Source organism: Leucoraja erinacea, chromosome 2, assembly GCF_028641065.1.
Source record: "Leucoraja erinacea ecotype New England chromosome 2, Leri_hhj_1, whole genome shotgun sequence".
Taxonomy (NCBI): domain Eukaryota; kingdom Metazoa; phylum Chordata; class Chondrichthyes; order Rajiformes; family Rajidae; genus Leucoraja; species Leucoraja erinaceus.
The window spans coordinates 54,797,025-54,812,470 of NC_073378.1; the positions used below are offsets into that span (position 1 = coordinate 54,797,025).

The 15,446-nt window shown below is 43.5% G+C and overlaps 1 protein-coding gene across 2 annotated transcripts in view; it reads left to right on the forward strand.

The window, feature by feature from the left end:
- LOC129710200 (contactin-associated protein-like 2) overlaps nucleotides 1-15,446 on the forward strand; it is a 1,639,166-nt gene that overhangs the window by 901,924 nt on the left and 721,796 nt on the right. The gene's annotated exons all lie outside the window — the stretch shown is intronic.

Consider the following 15,446-nt stretch of genomic DNA (forward strand, 5'->3'; position numbering starts at 1 on the left):
CTCAAGAAGGGTACTGACTGTTTAGCATGCAACAGAAGCTTTTCACTGTATCTCGTTACATGTGACAATAAATTAAACTAAACTTATCTAAATAAAACTGACCCGAAATATAATCTATCCACTTCCTCCTTAGATGCTGCCTGAGTTACACCAGCACTTTGTGTTTTGCTAAAAATTCTAGATGATTGTCTTAATGGGAACAACAAAGTCCAAATGTTATTCCACACTCGGATATATGTTTTTTCAAGATACCTGACTCAACCTAACCCTGAATGCAACCACAAGCTGTACTCACAACATAGACCCACTAAACCTAGCACTGGTTGACAATAGACAATAGGTGCAGGATTAGGCCATTCGGCCCTTCAAGCCAGCACCGCCATTCAATGTGGTCATGGCTGATCATCCCCAATCAGTACCCCATTCCTGCCTTCTCCCCATATCCCCTGACTCCGCTATTTTTTAGAGCCCTATCTAGCTGTCCCTTGAATGCATCCAGAGAACCCGCCTCCACTGCCCTGTGAGGCAGAGAATTCCACAGACTCGAGAATGTCCTTCCTCAAATTAGGGGGACCAAATCTGCACGCAATACTCCAGGTGTGGTCTCACTAGGGCTCTGTACAACTGCAGAAGGGCCTCTTTGCTCCTATATTCGATTCCTCTTGTTATAAAGGCCAACATGCCATTCACTTTTATCACTGCCTGCTGTACCTGCATGCTTACTTTCATAGACTGATGTACAAGGACCCGCAGATCACGTTGTACTTCCCTTTTTCCCAACTTGATGCCATTTAGATAGTAATTTGCCTTCCTGTTTTAGCTACCAAAGTGGATAACCTCACATTTATCTGCGTCAAATGCATCTGCCATGCATCTGCCCACTCCCCCTACCTGTCCAAGTCACCCTGCATTCTCATAGCATCCTCCTCACAGTTCACACTGCCACCCAGCTTTGTGTCATCTGCAAATTTGCTAATGTTGCTTTGAATCCCTTCATCCAAATCATTGATGTATATTGTAAATAGCTGTGGTCCCAGCACCGAGCCTTGCGGTACCCCACTAGTCAGTGCCTGCCATTCTGAAAGGGACCCGTTAATCCCTACTCTTTCTTTCCTGTCTGCCAACCACTTCTCTATCCTTGTCAGCATTCTACCCCCAATACCATGTGCCCTAATTTTGCCCACTCATCTCCTATGTGGGACCTTATCAAATGCTGTCTGAAAGTCCAGGCACACTACAGCCACTGACTCTCCTTTGTCCATTTTCCCTCATTACATCTTCAAAAATTTCCAGAAGATTAGTCAAGCATGATTTCCCCTTTGTAAATCCATGCTGACTCGGAATGATCCTCTTACTGCTAACCAAATGTTCAGCTATCTCATCTTTTATAATTGACTCCAGCATCTTCCCCACCACTCTCTCTCCCGCCTTTCTTAAAAAGTGGGATAATATTAGCTACTCTCCAATCCATAGGAACTGATCCTGAGTCAATAGAACATTGGAAAATTATCACCAATGCATCCACAATTTCTAGAGCCATTTCCTTAAGAACCCTGGGATGCAGATCATCAGGCCCTGGGGATTTATCAGCCTCCAGTCACATCAGTCTATCCAACACCAGTTCCTACCTAATGTGGATTTTCTTCAGTTCCTCCGTCACCCCAGATCCTCTGGCCACTACTATATCAGGAAGTTTGTTTGTGTCCTCCTTAGTGAAGACAGATCCAAAGTACCTGTTCAACTCATCTGACATTTCCTTGTCCCCCATAATAAATTCACCTTTTTCCGTCTTCAAGGGTCCAACTTTGGTCTTAACTATTTTTTTCCTCTTTACATATTTAAAGAAGCTTTTACTATCCTGCTTTATACTCTTGGCTAGCCTACCTTCGTATCTCATCTTTTCTCCCCGTATTGTCTTTTTGGTTATCTTCTGTTGTTCTTTAAACATTACCCAATCCTCTTGCTTCCCGCTCATCTTTGCAACGTTGTACTTCTTCGCTTTAATTTTTATACTGTCCCTGTCGTCCCTTTCTCTTTCTCCCCTTGGAATCCTTCTTCCTCCTAGGAATGAACTGATCCTGCACCTTCTGTATTATTCGTAGAAACACCTGCCATTTTTGTTCCACTGTCATCCCTGCTAGTGTATCTTTCCAGGCAACTTTGGCCAGCTCCTCCCTCATGGCCCCATAGTCCCCTTTATTCAACTGCAACACTGACACCCCTGATCTAAACTTCTCCCTCTCCAATTGTGGATTAAACCTGACCATGTTATGGTCACTGCCTCCTAATGGCTCATTAACCTCAAGGTCCGTTATCAAATCCTGTTCATTACATAACACAATATCCAGAATTGCCTTCTCCCTGGTAGGCTCCAATACAAGCTGTTCTAAGAATCCATCACAAAGGCATTCTACAAAGTCCCTTTCTTGGGGTCCAGTACCAACCTGATTTTCCCAGTCTACCTGCATGTTGAAATCTCCCATAACAACCACAGCATTGCTTTTGCTACATGCCAATTTTAACTAGTCAGCATGCTTCTGGACCCCGGGCCCACAAGCACAGGGTCCGTCTGTTTGTGGGTCTTAACGGGCTTGGGTTGGGTTGCCATATTCTGGATCTTCACATGACGCACTTACAGGGCTGCCAACATTGGGTGAGAGTTGAGAGTGAGAAATTGCAAGGGAGCGTAGCGACAGATGGGGGGAGGGTGTGTTCCCCCTCCCATCGTATGCTCCGGAGGCAGCACCAACCCGGTCCGCTCCTGGCTTCGGGCCAGGGTTAAAACTCCATGGGGTGTGGACAGAGCGGTCGACAGACATAGAGCCGCCGGGGGTGAGGGTGGGAGGTGTGTGCCGTGCCTCAGGGGGGAAGGGGGAGGGTCATTGGTGCTGGGACCACTGCCGTTGTGTCTCACCTATCACACCATCTGTATGTGAGAAACTACTTTTTTCCCCCCCAAAATCACCTCGGTAGTTTGATAGCCCTGCTTTAGACCAATCCTCTCTAGTGCTTGAATCACATATCCTGGGAAAAAGACTGTGCATTCACCTGATATTCCCCTCATGGATTTTACTCACCTCTAAAACAATTTTTGCTTTATTTTGAACTTTCAGCACCTGCAGATATTTGAGCGTGAGAAATTTTGTGATCAGCGTGAGAGCATGAGAATTCTGTGAAATGCGTGAGTCTCGCGCTCAATGCGTGAGAGTTGGCAGTTCTGCTAATGATGCAAACATTTTATGCAAGTTCCAATTGTTTGATCAAAAATCACTTATTACTGCTTTATAACAGTTAAGTTACTTTAAGACCATTTCAGAAATGATGGCACAACAATCAACTAATAAATTAAAGCAAACTAAAAAGAAATAACATGTTCCCTTTCCTGACTCGACCTCATAAGTACTTTAACGCTGTTAACAGAGCAAAGGGATATTAACATCAAGAATCAAAATGGGGAAAGTGGGGGCAATTTTGCTTAAATGGTCATTCTAAGCCCATTCAGATTTTCATAGAGTCAGAGTCATACAACATGTATGTGGCTGGCCCAATTTGTCCATAATGATCAAGTTGGCCGTTCCCAGATCAGCTCGCGTCCCAGGGACTGGCTGCAGTTCTCAGGTCGGCTCACCTGCTCTGACCCTGCGAAAACAAATTGAAAAAGAAACGTGGTTTTTTGGGTTACGGGCCGGATTCAGCCCGTGTGTCGTAGGTTGCCGAACCCTGTCCTTGATGTTTGGCCTCATTGTGGTCCCCCCATGTTTTACAACTGATTCACCTGGTTAGTTTTATCTCCGGCTGCTTCATGTTGTCGGCGGCTGCACATCCAACCAAGAAAGAAGAGAAGAGAAGAGATGCGACGTCACTCATAGCCGGCAACTGATGCGCTTCCACAGACAGCACAGATCGTTGTGATGTGGCGCAAAGAGATAAACTGGGCAGGGACTGAACACAGCGTGAGAATTCTGTCATCAGCGTGAGAATTGGCTGAAATGCGTGACTCTCACGCTCAAAGCGTGAGAGTTGGCAGCCCTGTCTAAGGCCAGGATGTGACAACAGACGCACAGGGAGACACATACACAAAGGAAGACACACACACACACACACACACACACACACACACACACACACACACACACACACACGGAGACAGACACACACACACACACACAGGGAGACAGACACACACACACACACACACAGGGAGACAGACACACACACACAGGGAGACAGACAGACACACACACAGGGAGACAGACAGACACACACACGGATACACACACACACACACACACACACACACACACACACACACACACACACACACACACACACACACACACACACACAGGGAAACAGACACACACACAACTTTCCTTCCCCCCCTCCATCCTCCCCTCCCTCCCTCTTTCCTCCTCCCTTCCTCTTTCCTCCCCCTCCCCCTGTTTCCTCCCCTCCCTCTCTTTCCTAACCCTCCCTCTTTTTCCTCACGCTTCCTCTTTCTCCCCTTTCTCCTTCCCTTCCTTCATCCCCTTTCTACATTCCCTCCCCGTCTCTCTTTGCCTCCATCCCTCCTTTTTTTTCTTTCTCTCTTTTTCTCTTTCTCCCCTCCCTCTCTTTCCCCGGCCGCCCAATGGGAAGTCTGGCGGGCACGGTGTAGCGTGGATTGCTGGCGCTGCCGTGTGAGTTGAAGGGCAGGAGGGAGGGAGGGAGCGAGGTTACCGCGGCAGCCGGAAGCGCAGCGCTCGCAGACGGCGCAAAAAAGCGCGGACACCTGCTGCCCGGGACCGACGCGCTTTCCCAATCCGTGCAGATCGCTGTCATGTGTCTGTGCAGCTGAAGAGACAAACTGTGCAGCAAAGATCCTATAGCTCCGCTATAGGATCTTTGCTGTGTAGGTGCTGAATTCAGCGTGAGAATTCTGTCTTCAGTGTGAGGCCGTGAGAATTGGCTGAAATGTGTGAGTGTCACGCTCAAAGCGTGAGAGTTGGCAGCCCTGCACTTGTTGATGATAGACACATTGCTGGAATAACTCAGCGGGACAGGTGGCTTCTCTGGAGAGAAGGAATGGGTGATGTATAGGCTCGGGACCCTTCTTCAGACTCTGAAAGACAGTGATGGTGGAGCTCACAGTCTGTCGCACTCCTGAAAAATGGAGAACAACTTGAAGTAAAAAATATACATATCCAAGAACGCACAGTTTTTCACACTTTTAAACGTTCCTGTGTACTAAGACAGCAACCTGCAGGAATTGGATAATCACCTGTCAACAATGTCAAAACCATGTCTTTTGTTCATAAGTTTGTTCAGCTGCAGATGAAACTTAATTGAAAATGCAACATTTTATCAGTCAAAAACTGATGCTCCAAAACGTCCTATGATAAGTGAGTTATTCATTCAGGGCTCCACACAGTGTAATCATACCTTCATTTCCAGATACACATGACTGCCATGCCAACTAATATATGTAAACAGAATGTTAATAGGAACAGAAATACCAGAAAAATATTTTAACTGTAAATGCTGAACATTTTGACAAAATTTTTGGTTTAGCATTGAATCTCATTTATGATTCTAACTATAACATTATTAAGAATAAGTAGTCATTTACTGTAATTTTTTGGAAAGTATCAAATTAGCAAGAGAATTATATATGAGTACCAAAGTTTACTGTTGTCAAAAAACTGAAGTGATAGCAGATAAAACTGAAGAAAGTTGAATTTTAAGAAAGCCTTCATCCTTTGGACCATGTTTAACTTTTGATGATCTTTACGAATACAAGACACTAATAAATAACCAAAGCATCATTTCTAATATCATTATTTTTTTGCTTTTCTTTTCCAATGCTCTATAGACTCTGTTCCTGTGGATTGGAGGGTAGCTAATGTTATCCCACTTTTTAAGAAAGGCAGGAGAGAGAAAACAGGGAATTACAGACCAGTTAGCCTGACATCGGTGGTGGGGACGATGCTGGAGTCAATTATAAACGATGAGATAGCCGAACATGGGAGATTACTAGGCAAAATTAGGGCACTTTCTATTGGGGGTAGAGTGCTGACATGGATAGAGAAGTGGTTGGCAGACAGGAAACAAAGAGTAGGGATTAACGGGTTCCTTTCAGAATGAGAGGCAATGACTGTGGGGTACCGCAAGGTGCAGGGCATTTGAATAAAGGACACAAACTGCTGGGTCAAGCAGCATCCCTGGAAAACCTGGGAATTAGGAGCAAACGAGGCCATGGAATATTATTGACGTTGGATTAATGAAAATTCCAAAGGTTTTTTTCTGTACATTGTAAACAAGAGGGTAACTTGGGAAAAAGTATGGAGGATCACTATAAAATAGAGGAAATTAATGCTTGGAGTCAGAGAATATAGGCGAGGATCTAAATGAGCACTTTGAATCTATATTCATTAAGGAGGACATGTAGGATGTGTGAGGTCAGTAGAATGTGATAGGAGTAGAAATAGGCCATTTGGCCCATCAAGTCTACTCTGCCATTCAATCATGGCTGATCTATCTCTCCCTCCTCACCCCATTCTCCTGCCTTCTCTGCATAACCTCTGACACTCAAGAATCTATCTATCTCTGCCTTAAAATATCCATTGACTTGGCATCTTTCTGGCAACAGGGGTGGTCCCAGAGGATTTGAGAATAGCCAGAGTTTTTCCTTTGTTTAACAATGGAAGGAAATTTTAAGCTGGTGAGCTTCACGACAGTGGTAGGGAAACCATTGAAAAAATTCTATGGGATAAGATTTACTCGCATTTGGAAGAGAATGGGACAATTAAGGACAGGCACCTTGACGTTGTCTGTGGAAGGTCATGTCTTACTAACTTGATTGAGCTTTTGGAGGAGGTAATAATGTTGATCGATTAAGGTAGGGCTAGGAATATTGGCTACGGATTTTGGAAGGCATTTGATAAAGTCCTTCTTCCCTGTGGGGAAGAAGCTGTTCCTTAATATCAGGCTCCTATATCTTCTTCATGAAAGCAGGAGTGAAATGAGTGTGTGGCAGGGTGGTGGGGTTTCCGATGATGCTGGCTGCCTTTTTGAAGCAGCGAATCCTGTAAATCCCTTCGATGACGGGCACCTCCTGCATGCTCCCTGCAATATCTGGTTTTATTTCAGATTTTCAGTGTGTGGTTTTGATTTTCATTACCTGTGTTGTATGAGGGGTAATGATTAAGGTGCTCAAAGCCAGAACTGCTGCCCCCCAAAATGTGTTCATTTACATATGAACTGCTATTTCATTTACATATGAACTGCCATATGAACCGCCATCCAGGACAAGGGGTCACAGTTTAAGGATAAGGGGGAAATCCTTTAGGACCGAGATGAGAAAAACATTTTTCACACAGAGAGTGAAATCTGTGAAATCTGTGGAATTCTCTGCCACAAAAGGTAGTTGAGGCCAGTTCATTGGCTATATTTAAGAGGGAGTTAGATTTGGCCCTTGTGGCTAAAGGGATCAGGGGGTATGGAGAGAAGGCAGGTACAGGATACCGAGTTGGATGATCAGCCATGATCATATTGAATGGCAGTACAGGCTCGAAGGGCCGAATGACCTACTCCTGCACCTATTTTCTAAGTTTCTATGTTTCCTCCCTTAACCATTCCAAAATTCTATGCTTTAAAAATGATAAAATCAAAACAAGTTTTTAAAAGTTTTGTGGTAGTTTAGTTTTTTTTTCATTCCCAGTGCACATGGAATAGTCTTTATTTGACTGTTTATTTTTTTCTTCTTACTGATTTACTGTGATTGAGAATAATTTAAGCTGATTGATTGCTCGACCTGCATTACGCATCACTATTTCTTGGAGCTGTCTCCAGGCACTATCAGGCAAGGTGACATTTATGCCACATTCCTATATCTTTACAGGGATGTATCTGTTTGGTCAGTGGTGCATTTGACTGCAGATAACAACATCCGAGCTTTTATTATTGCCCACAGGTTCCCCTGGGCTGAGCAAATCTGTCAGGTTTCATGATCAATAAAAAATGATCCTCCCACTCTATTGCACAAAAGACCATGTGGGTAAATAAAACCAGGCATCAGGTGCTTGTGTCTTCAGGAGAGCATAGAGAAATAGAGCATAGGAACATGGTGCAAAATTGTTTTTTTTCTCTAGTTTAGTTTAGTTTAGGTTATTGCCACGTGTAGCGAGGTACAGTGAACTGCTTTTGTTGCATGCTAACCACTCAGCAGAAAGACAATACACGATTACAATCGATCATCCACAGTGCAGAGATACATGACAAAGGGAATAACTGTGAATAGCAATGTTAATTCTATTTCACCAACACTGTACTATTATGTTATTTAAGTATCTTGTTGGTATTCTTTGGTATCTGTACATTCAACATAAGAATTTATTCTATAATACTTTGACTTATAAGAGTACTTGTCTTTAATTTATGAACATGTTCTTCACTAATTAATAGCGCACCACTCTGTACCTTAATTCACCCAGCCTTTTCATTTGGCAAACTTTTGCCGAACAGCACATTTGATTGAAAGTATATTTTCTGAAAACCAAGGAATGCGTGTAAATGCCACCACCTCAAAGCAATTGTAAACAAAAACTAAACATTATTCAAAATATATTAATAATGTATTTTGTAAACAAAATATGTTGGTGTCAGATGTAAATCAAATGATTCTAACTAAGTCCTCATGTGCCGCTAATCGAGCCATTTAAGCAGTTCAGAATTATTGGTGTTCTTTTCAGCTGTCACAATGGATATGCAGGAAATGGAGGGATATGGTTCATGTACAAGAAGAGGAGATTGGTTTAACTTGGCAACATGTTCGGCACAGACATAGTGGGCCAAAGTGCTGTTCTATGTACCTCCCAGCTCACAACCACTGTTATTGTCAATTATCTGATCTTATTTTAATCCTTCATGATGCAAAAGAGTCTATGCTGGCGTCGATCAAAATCTTAAATGTCAATATAGAAAATAAACTGAGATTAGTGCTGGCTGGGTGTAAATGAGAAATCCCAAGTACCCTGGCACGGAAAATTAATCACTGTTAAATGTGCAGTGGCATCTCCATTAACCACATTCTCCTCATCTGCCTTTGTGATTATCGGACCCAGAGGCTGAAGCCCTGCAATTTTCCTTCCATTTTTATTTTAGCATCTTCATTCTCTGATAGATAGAAATCCAGCATCTACATAGAAACATTGTCATTAGTGCTGTGCTTATTGTATTCTGGCTGTACCAGAAATGTAAATGTAAATATTAAATATCCCTGGTTGACCAATTTCAATTATCAATTATCAATGCAGATCTTTGGAAAAATATTCTGTCTGTAGGATAACTATTGAGAAGGAAATTGTAACTGTCTCCAAAAAGTCAGAGTTGGAAATGTTTTAGACAATAGACAATAGGTGCAGGAGTAGGCCATTTGGCCCTTCGTGCCAGCACTGCCATTCAATGTGATCATGGCTGATCATCCCCAATCAGTACTCCGTTCCTGCCGTCTCCCCATATCCCCTGACTCTGCTATTTTTAAGAACCCTATCTAGCTCTCTCTTGAAAGCATCCAGAGAACCTGCCTCCACCGCCCTCTGAGGCAGAGAATTCCACAGACTCACCACTCTCTGTGAGAAAAAGTGTTTCCTCGTCTCCGTTCTAAATGGCTTACTCCTTATTCTTAAACTGTGTCCCCTGGTTCTGGACTCCCCCAACATCGGGAACATGTTTCCTGCCTCTAGCGTGTCCAAGCCCTTAACAATCTTATATGTTTCAATGAGATACCCTCTCATCCTTCTAAACTCTAGAGAGTACAAGCCCAGCTGCTCCATTCTCTCAGGATATGACAGTCCCGCCATCCGGGGAATTAACCTTGTAAACCTACCCTGTACTCCCTCAAGAGCAAGAATGTCCTTCCACAAATTAGGGGACCAAAACTGCACACAATACTCCAGGTGTGGTCTCACTGGGGCTCTGTACAACAGCAGAAGGACCTCTTTGCTCCTATATTCAATTCCTCTTTTTTTAAAGGACAAAGTGCCATTTGCTTTCTTCACTGCCTTCAATTGCATGCTTACTTTCATAGACATATACAAGGACCTCCAGAACCCATTGTACTTCCCCTTTTCACAACGACGCCATTTAGATAGTAATGTGCCTTCCTGTTTTTGCTACCAAAGTGGATAACCTCACATTTATCCGCATTAAACTTCATCTGCCCCCTCCCCCAACCTGTTCAAGTCGCCCTGCATTCTCATAGCATCCTCCTCACAGTTCGCACTGCCACCCAGCTTTGTGTCATCTGCAAATTTGCTAATGTTACTTTGAAGCCCTTCATCCAAATCATTGATGTATATTGTAACTAGCAGTGGCCCCAGCACCGAGCCTTGCGGTACCCCACTAGTCACTGCCTGCCATTCTGAAAGGGACCCGTTAATCCCTACTCTTTGTTTCCTGTCTGCCAACCACTTCTCTATCCAGGTCAACACTCTATCCCCAATACCATGTGCCCTAATTTTGCCCACTAATCTCCTATGTGGGACCTTATCAAATGCTTTCTGAAAGTCCAGGTACACTACATCTACTGGCTCTCCCTTGTCCATTTTCCTAGTTACATGTTCAAAAAATTCCAGAAAATTAGTCAAGCATGATTTCCCCTTCGTAAATCCATGCTGACTCGGACCGATCCTGTTACTGCTATCCAAATGTGCGGCTCTCTCATCTTTTATAATTGACTCCAGCATCTAGTCACTTGTCCATTCGTCCTACAGATGCTGCCTGACCCACTGAGTTCCTCCAGCACCATGTGCTTTTGTCTTGGTAGAAAGTTCCTTTCAGCAATAAATGACCAATACATAGAATAGGCTTTAGAAATGGACAATGGATGCATTTAAAAATTTGTTTTGGCATTCAAGGTTTATTCTGGATAGATGAGATAAATTGTCTGTCAAAATTCCTTCACATATTAATTAATTTGTCATTGTTATCTAATCCGTTAGTGAATTTCCATTCATTTAGAGGATTAGAACTCCAAAAGTATAGTGAAAATATTTTAGATGATTAATTATGGTTTACAAAGTTGGAAAGTTTGATGAATCAATACAGTGGATTTCTCTTCTAATCACTTGTATGCACAATGAAAAATAGCATTAGAATTTCATTTAAAAACATTGGAACTTTCAGTGAGCCATCACAAAATATTTGCTTGGGAAATGAAGATAAATAGTTTAATCATCATTATGTGGGAGTAGATACCCTATTGCTAAATGGATGTTTTGCTTGTTGACGTAAATTAATTGCCTCTGTTATTAGCATTTTATTTTGATTTTTAAATTAAATGTCGACCATTTTAAAAAGACCATTATGTTTCAGTCTTAATAATCAGAAGTTATCTTTATGCAGCAAACTAATTTACACTGCAAACACATTAGTATCTATCAGAATTGGAAACCAACTATCTATGTCTGAGGATGAAATTGTCATATTCACTGATACTGGCACTGAGGCTGGTGCAGACAACAATGCCTAATTCATATGACTTGTATGTTCTTGTCCTTTCAGAGACTATTTTTGCTTTCTTTTTTCTATCTTTGAGTGTAGCACAGCTCAACCCATAACATTCTTAATTTACAATCCTTTCATTCCTTTACTTTAATCTTTACATTCCTGCCTACCAACTTTGCAAGTTACTGAACTCTCCTCCAATTAATTATGTTGCTCCCCAAACACTTATCTTTCTATTTGATTCCACTGGTTCAACCCTCCAGTTGATTCTGTTGGTCCTGAGAGTGAAAGGGTGCAAACAAAGATTTGGCCCTCGGGTGCAAAGATCATTTGCAGCATTACCACCCTGTTGCTGTGCCTATCTAAACGGGTGCATATTGAGCTGCTCAACAATCTGTCATTTTAAATGAAACTAAATGTTTTTCTTTTGTTTTTACATGCTTAATGAGGCAATTGCATAAATCTGTGGGCAATTGACATGTGTTCGGTTGTTAAGAGAATCAGAAGGTTCTACTACAAAGTAGTGCAGAGGTAAAGGTCAACTCTGATCATATTACAAGATGGAACAGGTTGTCTTGTTTCTATTTCTTATCTTCCTGTTCTCAATTTAATTTTAAATGCAGAATTTTATTGGTTTAAATATCAAGCAGTTGATTATAAATTTTGCAAATTTAAAAAAAAAGATACAAAATGCTGGATTAACTCAACTGGTCAGAGAGCTTCCCTGGAAGACATTTTGGGTTGGGAGTCTTCTTCAGACATGAAAACATAGAAAATAGGTGCAGGAGTGGGCCATTCAGCCCTTTGGGCCAGCACAGCCATTCAATATGATCACGAATGATCATCCAAAATTAGTACCCCGTTCCCGCTTTCTCCCCATATCCCTTGATTCCGTTAGCCTCAAGAGCTATATCTAACTCTCTTGAATACAGACAAATTGAATACCTTCAGCTCTTGACTATGAAGCACATGTGGTTGCTTCAGAAAGGAGTTCCACCCTAAATGGAAGAAGAAGGGACACACAATCATTTGAAACTGATATAGGGCAAAGAGTAGTGAGGGCTAACAATTAGTAAATAGGGATGTGGATTGTTCTATTGTGGTGACAGGGAACCACATAGAAAGTCTAAAAATAGAGACATGGAATGCAGTGATGACACCCAAGTTTCAGGAACTTCATTGATTATGTTATAGCATATACCCATCATTGGATCTACTGTGGATTGGATCTATTGTTAACTAAGTTAGACTTGTGGATATCATCTCATTCTGTTTGTCACCTAATTGAATCTTTCCGAGTTCCATTTTGTGCAAGACCAAGTTTTATTGTGAGTTAAGCTTTTGTAATTAAAGCCCCTGTCCCACTTACGTGACCTTGGCACGCAAATTCCGCGACCTCGTGGTCGCGTTGAGCCGCGACTGTCCCGCAAAGGTTGGGCGCGATTTCATGCGTACCCGCACGTGTGACATCATTTGAAGATCGACACAAAGCTGTAGTAACTCAGTGGGACCGGCAGCATCTCTGAAGAAAAGCAATGGGTGATGTTTCGTGTCGAGTCTGAAAAGAAGGGTCTTAACCCGAAATGTCACCCATTGCTTCTCTCCAGAGATGCTGTCAGTCCCGCTGAGTTACTCCAGCATTTTGTGTCTATCTTCTGTTTTCTTGGCCCTGCTCTGGGAGTAGAAGTGTGGGCAGATCTGGGCCTCAACGGCCGTGAGCCCCAGGCCGAGTTCGGCGATCGTTTGCCTGCTTCTGCTGCTGTTGGAGGTGAGACGTTGCATCGTGGCAGGGTCTTGGGCCTGTCCCACTTTGGCCGTCAGTTATGTGAGAGGTCATTGGCGCGCGAAGATTTTGTTTACTACAAAAATTTCGTAACCCCGCGCGATGTCGCGCACAACTACATACCCCTCCGTGCTTCTCAGTGGGACTGGCCCCACGCGGCCATACGATGCCCGTGCGCCTCAACGCGACCACGAGGTCACATAATTTGTGTGCCAAGGACACGTAAATGGGACAGGCCCTTAAGACCTTGTTTTGCTGTTAGCTGTTAATCAAAGTTCTGTTTTAATAAATTTGCCATTACTTTGAACTTAAACTCTGCATGGCCCTGCCATTTTGCTCCTACACAATCATAATCAGCACCCCTTTCACAACTTTCACAACTTATTTGCAGCTGTTCAAAATAATTGGATGTCCTGGAGAAATACCAAAATCACTGCAATTCATCCTAAAATTCCCTCACAGTCATGGGAATAAGAAAAACAACATAGTTGGTGTATTTTTTTATAAATTCTGCTTACTGCATGTCCAACTCTATGGTCCAAAATGTTGTGTTTTTAAAACTTTTGCTGTTCTTTAAATTCTGTCCCAGAAATTCCTCATAATGTAATCTGCCAGTTAAGGCAAGATCCTATTGATAATCAGCACATGATACTAACCCTGTCAGAGTTTGTGAGTTCATCATGATTTTTTCATTGTCTTTTAATCATGTTGGAAAAGAGGGTGGGTGCCAGCCAGGGTACCATTCTTTTTCTCTCACCTGTACGCCATCAGGAAAGTAATGTTTAAATGTTAGGCGTGTGTTTAAATACATAACATTTAAGCAACAGACTACATTTGTTATGTTTAAAAGCACTGATTAGGTGCTGAAATTACGATAAAAGACATTGAAGAGTCAATTAAATCTTTAAAAAACGGAAAGGCCGCAGGTCCTGATGGTCTAAGTTCTGAATTTTATAAAAAATGTTATGATCTGGTTTCTCCACGCCTACAGACACTGTAAACATGCGCTTACACTCAACAGAAACTCCCAGAAACTCTAAATGAATCTACAATCATACTCATACCAAAAACGGATAAGGATCTTGAAGACCCAGGTTCATATAGAGCAATAGCACTTTTAAATACTGATCAGAAAATCTATATATTTCTAAAACTCTGTTCTTGACCGGTTTTGGCGATCTGTGCTGCGATTTCCGAGAGAACGCCGCCACCTACGGCAGTCATTTTTGGCCAGCTCGCTCAGAGCCCCCCTCCGCCATATGTGTGCCGAGGATTTTTCCCGTCGATGAAATATGACAGAGATATTAATGTTTTTACAAAATTACCCATTCTCTCTGCTGCCCCTGCTGGAGGCAGGGGAAGGGACTATAAAACCAGGAAGTGGTGTGCCTCAATTAGTCTCTGCAAGCTGGAGCTCTGTCAATTAGTCTCTGTCACTCTGAGCTCTGAATGACTGAACAAATGTATACAGCACTGTGACTACCCTTAATTTGGTTTGAAAATGAAAATATAGTTAAAGTAAAAGACATCTGCCTGCAAATGGTTGTTCATGGGTTGAATGAAAAAGGCTCCCCCCCCCCCCCCCCCCCCTCCCCCTCCCCCCCTCTCCCCCCTCTCCCTCCCCTCCCTCTCCCTCTCCCTCTCCCTCTCCCATCTCCCTCTCCCTCTCCCTCTCCCTCTCTCTGTCCCTCTCCCTCTCCCTCTCCCTCTCCCTCTCCTCTCCCTCTCCCTCTAGGCGTCCCTCTTCCCTCTCCCTCTCCCTCTTCTCTCTCTCCCTCCCTCCCTCTCCCTCTCCCTCTCCCTCTCCCTCTCCCTCTCCCTCTTCCTCACTCCCCCCTCTCCCTCCCCTCATTTTTTCCTCCCATCCATCCCCTCCCCCACCATCCCTCCCCTAAACCACCTCCCCTCCACACCCCCTACGCTCTTCCCTCCACCCCTCCCCCTCCCTGCTCCCCACCTCTCCCCCTCACCCCCCTCTCAGCACCCCCTCTCTCTCCCCTCACACTCACCCTCTCTCTCTCCTCCCCCACCTTCCCCCCCCTCACCCACCCTCCCTCTTACCCTCCTCTCCACCCCCCCTATCCCTCCTTTCCCCTCTCTCTGTATCTCTGTCTCTACCTGTGTCTCTGCCCCTTCTCTCTCTGCCCTCACTCTTCTACCCTCCCCCCCTCTCTAGATG